Genomic DNA, 11,252 nt, shown 5'->3' on the forward strand with positions numbered 1-11,252 from the left:
TTCCCGAAATACCATCTGTTATCCGCTCCGTGTCCCCCCGCTCATCTCCTCCCACCCTGCAGCCGAGCATCCTTCACCCTCCACGGTCACAATGTCAAACACTGAAGCGTGGCATTCCGGTGAAAGCGACGGAAATTGTACCTCGATCAGCAGCTGATGTTGTCGGACTCCCCATCCTCCCCAAACCTCCTCGGATATCCCCTGTCCGTGTCTGACTGATCGCCGAGGGATGGAGGGCACAGGGCAGCAGATAGACAGCGATCAGCATCCACTCCGCCTCCCTCGCCAGTGCGCAGGCGCCGCATTTGACAGGTGATCACAATATATATCACGCACGGAAATCGAAATTAAAGGGGACAAGCGATTTATTTCCCCACGAGTCACGTGTGATCAGCGGCGCAGACCCTAAGATTTAGCCTCATTGGTGATGTGCTGCACATTTTCTCAGTGGCCGTTGACATATTTGAAATGTCACTGTGGTGATCGTGAGCACTATAGGGGCGTAATATGATTTTTAGCTCTGAGTGAGCTAAGCCATGACGGCAGCTCCATTCTTATCACTTGAGTCCCATTCTACAATATTATATGTGGGCATGGTTTTATGAGAACGAGCTCTTATGGTGCTCACTCGCTATACTTGCTGTATAATGTACAGGAGATATACTATAAATTAACACATTGGAGATCACTGGAGGCAAAGTGTGTGGATTTACAGTGGATTTAATGCACAAATCTAAATGTGTGCATTCACACGCCTGTGAATTTGCATGCCAGTTCGTCCCGGATATGGAGAGGCCGGCCACGTGGGACCTTTGTCTATCTGACATGATTAAACAGGAAATCATCATGAACCATTATAGATCTCCATCTTAGGCCTAATCATTCAGCCGGTCTAAGCACTGTACTAGAGTGCAGCATAACACAGATAATCTTAACAATAAATAAATAAATAAATCACTAAATCTATTGCTAAATTGTCCCTTCACATCTTTATCTCTTTGTCTGTTTATCAAATGCAACACCACATCCGTGCAGGCTTGTACTCAGACCTGCTTCACAATAATGTGCTAGATTTAATCTACTCCACTTCCAGACTGGAACATCAATGTCTGGGTCACAGTGACATACATCGATCAGTCACACCATTAAAACCACTGACAGACCAACAGAAATAAATAACACTGATCATCCTGTGACAATTCAGTGTTCTGCTAGGAAACGTTTGGACCTGGCATTAATATGTATGTACATGCAGGACATGTACTTGTACATGTACCACCCACCTAGACCAGACCAGGCACCTTCACCCCCACTGACACTCCTTGATGGCAAAAACTATACCCAGCAGGATGCAGCCTGACACAGACACAAACAGCTTAGGAACAACTAAAAACAAAACAAAACAAAAAAGCCTTGTCTCCGAATTCAACCCGTAGGGCCTAAGGGCCCCCACTAACAACATCCTGTTGTCAAACACCACAGGACACTTTCAGAAGGCCCATGTCCATCCACAGTCACAGCTGTTTTAGAGGCACGAGGGAGACTTACACAATACCAGGCAGGTGGTCATAATGTTGTGCCTGCCTGGTGAATTATTTAGCACAAGCAAATGTTTTTTTGTTTGTTTGTCTTTTTACCAGATGTCTTCCTTCAGCAGCTGTCTACATCTAGACATTTTCATTACAGACCTGATTCAAAGGTTGTCAGTTATATTTTCATTTTTAATGGAGATATTCAAAATGGGAAGCACAAAGCCCCTAGTCAATCTGTGTAGCCCCTTTCTTTTTCTTTTCTTTTTTTTCCTCTTTCTGGCATCTCTCGCGCAAGAGTATATTTCACAGAGCAGACGTTATGTGAGGAGACATTCTTATCCTGTCCTGCTGTCAGAGTGTTAAAATAAGCTACAATATTTTTTTTCTCTCTCTCTCTCTCTCTTTCCAGTCCAGGTGTAAATCTTTGACACTGAAATAAATTGACTTTTTTAGTCAACTTAGAAATTAAAACCTAAGTCTGACGGCAAATAGTTACATATGCAGCTCGTTCCCACTGTTGAGTTGTTTTTTTACAGTCCACAACCTATAGATCACCTTTCTCCCACAAAGAAAAAACACCCGCAGTGATTACTTATCATCAGAGGAAATGATTTCTGTGTCATTCCGAAACAGTCACATGTCCCCCACACTCGCATGCAAATTTACACTCAGCGCTCAGTGGATAAATCCCTATTCGGTACGTGGTAAGCGTGAGTGAGTGAGATGTGTGGGATAGGATGCGGAGCAAGTGTTGTGTGGGCGTGTGGGAGAGTTACGTCACGTGTGATGTGTGAGCAGCAGAATCGCCATGATCTCTCTTTGGAAAGCGCCAGATTTGGCTTCTCTGCAGACACGCACACACACACACACACACACACACACAGGAAACATTCATCAGCACAACCTCCATCTGCGGATATAGGCTGTAACTTTGCTGTGGGCTCGCACATGGGCCGGAAATCCATTAAGTAATCTTAGAGGGCTTATACCTACTTCATCCTCACAATCTGGTACTTAAATGTCGTTCTGGTTTGCATAATAAGTGATGATCCTCTTCCTGATTTGAGGGAGTATGAGAACAGATTCTTATGTCAATGCATACTGACTTGTTACCTTACTTGTCACAACTTTACTGGTGCGAGATATTATGGAGAACTATATGTTATGTCCTTCATTTGTTAAACTGTTTACATTCATCTGCACAAGAGAGCTGTGTTTGTTTGTCTGTCGGCGATGTTATGTAAGACTTTAAGACAGCAGGCAATCACCAGATGTGGTACCACAATGTTCTTTTATTCTGATCTCTCCCTGCTTGTCATTTTAAACACAATCTCCACACACACTATCCTTTAACTCTTTTATGTTTCCTCCCACGTACCCTGATAACAACAGACCGAACTAAAATTCAGCTCTGAAGCATCACTCACTCGTGTGCAGTCACACCCCAAAATGATTTGTGTGCTCTTGTGTACTGGAGAGTGAAAGGATTTCAAGCCGTTAATGAGAAACCGAAAAGGTTTGCTTATAAACGCATGTTTTGCCTGTGGGTTCCTTTGCCTGGCTTCACCGCCTATGCGGAGAGTAAATTCACATGAGGAACTGAGATAATTCCTTTTCAATACATGTTTAAATACGATTCCAGTTCTTGAGCAAATACCATAAGAAAATAGACAGAAACAGAAATGATATGACTTATTCGAAGCTTTTAGCTCTCAGTTCAGCCCTTTAAGTCATATGATATTTATCAAATCACACATCAAGTAACACTATCTCCAAAAACACAAGGCTAGCATTGATATAATGAACATTAATGATGAGAGTAATGCCTGCTGAATTACAGTATGCGTGGTTCAAGTTACATTTAAATGAAGCACAAATTATGCCCAGTTCATTCAGTGCAGCTTAAAGTGAAAACTGATCTTAATGGAAATCTTCACGAAACATATCCTGATTGCAGTTTTAAGCTCAGATATACGTTTACACCTAGTAGGTGTAGTATGCATTTTAGCTAACCTAAAACCCATGCAGGCGTGCACCCAGGATATGCTAAGACACAACAGTGACAGCCATCCAACTATCTTCACAATGGCACAAACTTAAGTGAATTAACGAAAACTATTAATGCTGTTACACGTGGTTTGCCTTTGTCTAACCATTAACAAAGACACAAGGGAGTCCCGCGAGAGAGCTGACCACACGCCACTAAGACTGTCTTTTCTGCAGTGCTGCCTTTCTGCTCACTTAGGTGTGCACCATTAGAATGAAGGAAAGACATAACATTTATACAGCATTTGTATTCTTCTCTGCACAGCCGAGCTTTATCCCAGCACCCGCACATTTACGCCTCCCTCTGGTTCTCTCACACTCAAACAAACTCAAACAAACAGAGCAGGGAAGCTGTACTTATCTCGGTCTCATTTTAATTAAGCTGACACATTGGAGCATAATTTAGCCTAGCAGATTCTAACTCCCTCGGCTGTAATTCCCACGGATGAGGCTGCAACTTCCACAACAACAACAACGGCCAAACAGTCACTCACAAATTGTCCGTTGTTTTGACAAAGGAAATAGTTTCTGTAAAGACACACCTCTGACGTTGACCCTTGAGGAAGGCAAAGCAGTTTTTCCCCGGCATGGTTGTCTCTGGAGCAGAGCCGGAGCAATGTGGAGGAGTAACCTGCATGGAGGTGTATTGCTGTCCTCTCTAGGTCTCTAGGTCTTGGTGCCTCAGTATTCGTCAGGGTCACTGTGTAACTTATACAGTAACCTGATCACACACACTTTGCCAGTGTCATTAAATTTACATATCTTCCTCGGGGAGGGGAAAATATGGACTCACAATACTACTCTCTAGATGGGACCAAAATACAAGCAAAAGCCACATAAATAGCTACTAGAAAATAAACAGAAATTAAACTGGCTAATGATTGGTATTCATAGCTCGTGTGATGTGATCCAATGTGTTATTGTTCGTGTCATATAAACTGTCAGAATATATTAGCTTATATTGTCTGAGTTATTGGATCAGAGAGTGGAGAGTTAGAAGAATATTACATATCATCTGTCACGGATACTTTTTCCTCCAGAACTCCGGGTTATTCACAGCCAGATTCAAGCCAGGACTCTGACACTTTAAAAGCGTTCCAACAACTTAACTGACTGGCTGATAACCTGATTGTGTTAGGACGCATGCATGACACGCAGGTAGAGTTACAGAGCATTGGCAGTCTGCTGCGTGTCCCTTGGGCAAATGGTTTGTGCTTCCTCTCTTTCTCTCTGAGCGTTGTGAAAGAACACTGTCACTAAAGCCACCCAGTCCCTTTCCCTGATGAGTGACCACTGTTATCTCCCATACTAAAAATACTCTTAAAGGCACAGTGCCGACAGGACACCACGGCAGCTTTATCTCTGCTTCCCCTGTTCTTATCTCGCTTTTTCCCACCAGCCCCTCCCTCTGCTGCCGTTTCATGGGAGAATTCTGAGGATAACACGGTTCACGCCCCCAAATCCTGCTAATCAGTGAGAAAGAAATCGCTGCTGATCAGAGACTGGCAAAGGAGAATACAAATGCTGGGTTGAAAGAAAATGTAACGTGTCTCCATTGGAAATAAGGACATTAAATCACTAAATATTAAAAAGATAAGAGAAATTGCAGATGCAAGCACAGGAAGAGTGTAAAAGCAGTTTCAATTATGCTGCATCTAGAAAATCAAAGCTTTAATGTAAGCCTTTATTCAAAATGGCAGATGCATTAAAACGCATCAAAAGGGCAAATTTAAAACATCTCTCAATTTACCTGAATTAGGGATATAGTGTTATTTTTTATGTTCTCTGTGTCTCTGTGGTTTAAAATCTGTTGTTCTTCCAGGAAACAGTTATGTCATTGCATCTTGTAGGAACTACAAGCTGTTTCCATTATATTTCTTCTGGGAATCCAGGGAGGATATTATATTATACTAGATGCTGCTCGAAAATCATTACGAGCTTCTGTTACAAGTAAATGCTATGTTTCCAACTGCAAAAATTACATTTTTAAATTATAAGTGCATAGGATGTTACAGGCTTTGTACATTGTAATGGCTGACACAACTAGAGCTGATGAGATGTAGCGGAGAGAGGAAGAAGTTGTCCAGTGGAGAAAGGTCAAGGGTGCAGTTGCAATAGCTTTGCAAGAGGAAATGGCCAGCAGGGAAGGTCCAGACACTGAACAGCTGGAAGCAAACAGCACCTGGTGGCGCCTTAAACTGTTTCCGAACAGAAACTGAAATATTTTACTGCCATAAATTTCTGCATGGTGTGTTTTTGTTGGACACTGTTGCAGAGATCAGGCATCCCTCACAATGCACATAAATTTTACTTTCTTTGACGGAGGTGGGCTGGAAACCTTGTTTCCTGGCTGAGAGGGCAAGTTGGTTAAAGGTCAAGTAATACCTAAGGTGGTGATACGCCACACCAATCATGAGCAAGTGGTTTGCTCAGATCTCCTTGTTACACAGATGTTTGAAGTCCAATTCTAGTAGAACTGTGAATTAACGTTATTTCAGACACTACTTTTCTCTTTGCCGAGAATGAGTTTAGCGCGTCTAGTGTGTTACATTTCCCCTTTAAGCAAGAAGTTCATGCTGTCTGTATTGCACCAGGCAAACTGGGTTGGCTTTTATTGTCTTTTAACGTTTCTATTACTAAAAGCAAATGGAGGGTGCACATATTGGTCTGATTTGGGTTTCCAGCAATGCTTCTCCCTTATAATCCCAAGATGAAAAACATGTAAAAATAAAATTCCTCTATCACAACAAACCAAACTATGTTATTGTTGGTGAATAGACATCTGGACATTTGTAGAGGTTCTTTGAGGTCTAGACAGCAGGCTCTATATAATTGAAGAGGTGTAAAAGAAGATGGGGTTTTAGGCTACCCAGAGACTCCTGCCATGCCAGTGTACAGTGTCAGAGGTACCCTTGCTTCCCTCAACATGCAGATACTGTACACATTGTGCTTATTTTGCTGTCAAAGAAATCTATTCCAGAAGCACTGTTTCCAGTAGCACCTTTCTCTTTCACAGTTGCATTTAATGTATTTTATATTGCATTTTAGATTCATGGACTCACGTTGGGACTGGTGTCGATACATTGTTGCACAATTTAATAACAACATGGTGTTATACAACGTGTTATATAATTCTCACGTTAAAGGTGTGTAATGAATCAGTTATGACTGCATGTTAACTGAAAGTCTTGCTGCAGGTCTTAAAAAAATGAGCAAGGAATAAATGGAATAAAATGTGAAAAATAACTCAGAGCTATAATCTTATCTGCATGGGTACAAATAATGGGAAAGTCGAATATGACTGAATGAAGAAGTGCAGCTGAAATTGCTCAATTTCAGCTGTCTTTGAGTCTCTTAGTATTCATCTCTTGCCACTTGAAAGCTACTAGTGACCTTGCATGTGTGCATGGGTGTGTGTGTGTGTGCCCCAGTCTCTAAGAACACAGAAAATAAGAGGCATGCTGTATAATATATGTATCATCTCCACTTGCACAAGCTTAGCATGACTACAGAGCACCTGAGAAACTGTGCCACCTGTGTGTGCAAGTGTTTGTATGTGACCGTATATCTGCATGCGTGTCTTTGAGTGCTCGTGTGTACAAATTGAGTATGCACACTGTACTCAACCTGCCCAGGAAGAGGATCCATTCTCTCATCAAATATTCACCAGCAACCACAGGCTCCCAGCTGCCTGCTGCTATAATGCACACACATTGCTGTGTTATTGGTTCCCAATATACTCACTGAGAAATTGCGTCTTGTAAAATGTTTGAACGATCCATTTTTAGAGTTTTTTCTTTTGTTTACTCAACGCCCCTTCGGGTGTGTAAAGAAATACCGTAATTCAAAGGCATTAATCAGCCGTAGAATAAGTGGTATTCTCATGTATTTTTTAAACAGTCATTCATGGATGTTTTTTTTTAAAAAACAACTGTGTATATGTAATGCTAACAGCTACGGCAATATACATCCATTACTCAAAAGTCTGATGGGAAACTCTGATTAGCCGGACTTATCTAGTAGGTCCACACTAATCTGTTGTTTATTGAATTAATAAAGCCAGGGTGTAATGCACTGCATTTACACTGCTACGTTGACTTAATTATTATGTTAACCAGCTAGCGCCGGCCCGTCAAGTTTCTTAATGCTACATTTTACTATAAGGCTAGTTGCAGTAGCATCCAGTGTGCCCTCTTACACTGAACACTAAACACCGCGATGGAGAAAGCTTTTGGCAGGCGACAGCTGATTAAGAATGGATGGGAGAATTGTCCAGCTAGGTTTTGTCATTTTAGCCTAGCATGCACCATCAGCCTTGCCATGCTTCAACTTCCTGCCACATTCGCATCGGGCGACACCAAGGCTTGGACACCTGGTTCCTGATGATTTCTAAAAATCTCTCTTTCTAGTGTTGTTGTTGGTTAGTAGTTGCTAGTTTTACAGATAATAGTTATTTACTCTGACATTATTCTGATTTAGTTACTATTTGAATGAGTATTCAAACACAAAGGGAGCTCAGCACACATTGAAATAAAAGTGGCTTCAGTATCTAAGACCGTTCTGGAGGAAGGTGCTATACATCTTTTACAGTCCGTTTAATAAATAATTCCTTTAATAATTACATGAATATCTGAATAGCAATGCTATAATTTTTTCTGTTGATTTGCAGAGGCTTCATTTAAGAACCCTTTCAACTGTATGGTCCACATAGTAAGCACTGCAAGGTGGTAAAAGTAAAGCCGCGAGCTAATCACAGATGTATTACGCTCCAGACAAGTCTAATTTATTCACTTACAAGGCATTAGTGTCCTACAAGACCTACAAGACGCTTTGAATAATGTTTCTGAAAATGTCATGAAGGGCGAACAATCTTCTTAAGACAGAGTTAAATGGAATTAAATCACTCATATAAATCCCGACATTTTCTGCGAAGGAAAATTCTGTCTGCATTTGTAACATCTGTTCACACTGTCGTGAGCAGCTTCTCTCAGTTTTCCGTCTTGAGGCCCACGGCTGACTCAGCCGAGGGTAAACTGTTTACCTTAACTGCTTTGTTCAGCTTTCATCTTACCTCCGCAGTGAGGGGAGGCTGTGCGCTTTATCATCTTCAGAATATCACACTCGGTTACGTTTGATTTCCTGTGACTCAGCTGCTTGACATTTCAAGGGTGGGTTGAGAGCTCATAACGTATAGGAAAATGAATATTTTTTTGTAATTCTTTTTTCACTTACAGTTTTGCTTATTGACTAACTTAACTTGTGTTTAAATGAAAAACACTTGGCATAGTACACACATACACAGAGCGGTTCAGTCAACACCTAATTCGCTCCAGTGCACAAGGCAAACATACTGATTGCCTACAGTATGTGCTTACTCAGTCAAAAACAAGGCATTGAATACATGCATTTCTTTAGTGATAGAAAGCTTTCATGATTTCCAGCAGTAGCGATGGACGGATTCTTGCTTCAACGCTGCTTCAACGCTGCATACCTCAAGTAAAGCTCAACATATTCAGGCTCCGACTTCCTCAAGATCCAGAGTCAGCTTTGACCGTGTGTGCCGCTCGTTGTTTAACTTCCTCGGCCAGCTGTTGTGGCTGACACGGTGCAAAGGTCACAGTGACGTAATGGGAAAGACGCGGGGATAAAGAGAAGGATTAGAGGAGAGAGCAACCCCCACCGGGTCTCAAATGCAGTGATTACACCCAGATTAATGACACAGCATTCACTGCCTTGCAGACAGGCACATGCATTTGTGGTGAGTGCATTGCAGCGATTTAATGAAGGCAGTCATAGGGAAACTAAAGAAGGCTGCACAGATGCATCTGTGTTCAGGTATTCTGCTGGAAATACTATATGTTCCAGAGATAAAATCAAAAAAAAAAAAAAAACACATGACATTATTTTCCATACATGCACCATACGTTAGAGAATATATGTGTGTGTGCATGTGTGTGTGTGTGTGTGTATGCGTGTGTGTGTGTGTGTGTGTGTGTGTGTGTATTTTTACATGCATCAGGTACTTGTCTTGTTCCTGCTCCAAAATCAGGCAGCAGTATGATTCAAAGTTTGTTAGTCTCATGGGAGGCAAGACCCGAAGGTGAAAAGAGCACAAACCCTGTCATCACATCCTCTTTCCTTTCATTCCCCTTTCCCTTACTCCATTCACTTCACACTTTCCCTCTCTCACTGAATCATTCTGCCTCCATCAGTAGCAGGAATATAAAAAGCCAGATGATCTACGTCTCCCATCTTTCTCCCTCCTGGGACTGTCCTCTCGGAGCTCCTTGTGTTTGGTGAGTTGTGGGAGCTGAGGGAAACATCACAGGATGACGGGTGGTAGTCATCTTTTATACATACGGAGTCCACCCTGAGAATTCGAGGAAGCGCACACGTGCATCCCAATGAATCATGCTGAGTGAGAGGTTTGAATTTGCAGTATCTTGACTTGGGGTGTTGCATGTGGTTTTGCAAGCAGCGTGTGAGGATAAGAAAAAAGACGCTCGATAACAGATGAATAAACAGACAAACACGTAACATTTTGCAAGGGTCAGTCTGACCCCTCTTGGCGCTGGTGGTTTACTGTACTGCCTGCTGAGGGTAAATACTGTACCCAGTGACAGCTGTGTCAGTAAGATAACACAGAGTATATGCGTATACACTGCTGTGTGTGCGTGTGTGTACACAGCATATTGATGTCTATATTATTTCAGATTCACTTTGTGCATTTTGTTCATGCGTTTTGGTTTTCAATCCGAACCCCGTGGAGGACGAGCCACTGCCTGTGTATCCCCCGATAGTGCTTCCCCTCCTCTCATCAGTTGACTTATCTATGTGGAGAGCATTTCATTTGACGGTTGACCTTCACTTCGTTTCACATCTCAAGATAAAAATAGATTCGCTCTGTCTGAGCACATAAAAATTTACTCAAAGTGAAATGGTCATATAGGTTAAAAAAATCAAAGCAAAGATATTTTTAAGGAAATGTTAAAAGCCGGGCACAGAAAAGCAAATGGATTATGTAAAGGTAATATGTAGCATGTGGTGTGATGCAAGAACCGTTTTTGGTCGGGTTGCATTTCAGCTTTGTATTTTTCTTATGGTAATAAATCAATGAGGATAAAAAAAACGTATAAAAGAAAAAAGAAAGAGACACATAGAGATGCATCTGTTCATGCACTGTGCTTTTCATCTTCATTTGATCAGGCACATATTGACAATATGAGTCTTACTAGCTGCAGAGCATAATTCAGTGTTGGTTCATATTCTGGTGCCTCATAACCTCCTTCCATCTGTGACATTTTCCCTTGTAATAAAGTGTTCTGGTGCACGGGCTCCTGATGAAAATAGCGCTGTGCAGGGACAAACAAAGACAACGTAAAAAGAAAATTGGAGAGGGTGAAAACAGATGAAAAGAATGATCATCTTTCGAAGTCACAGAAACATGTACGACATTTATTGCAGCGACCTTTTGACCCCCCTGATCCATTTGTAGATCAATGAAAATATTTATAGCATTTCATTACTCTTGAACCTTGAAATGTGCGGAACGATATACGCAGTTTCCTGATTCAAGCTTCTTTTACGTCTCAAAGCTGCCCAGATGTGTGGAGTCAGAAGCTCCACCTGGGAGTAGAATGCCAGCTGCAGTCCACCAAAAAAAAAAAAAGGCAC

This window comes from Mugil cephalus, chromosome 10, assembly GCF_022458985.1.
Source record: "Mugil cephalus isolate CIBA_MC_2020 chromosome 10, CIBA_Mcephalus_1.1, whole genome shotgun sequence".
NCBI lineage: Eukaryota > Metazoa > Chordata > Actinopteri > Mugiliformes > Mugilidae > Mugil > Mugil cephalus.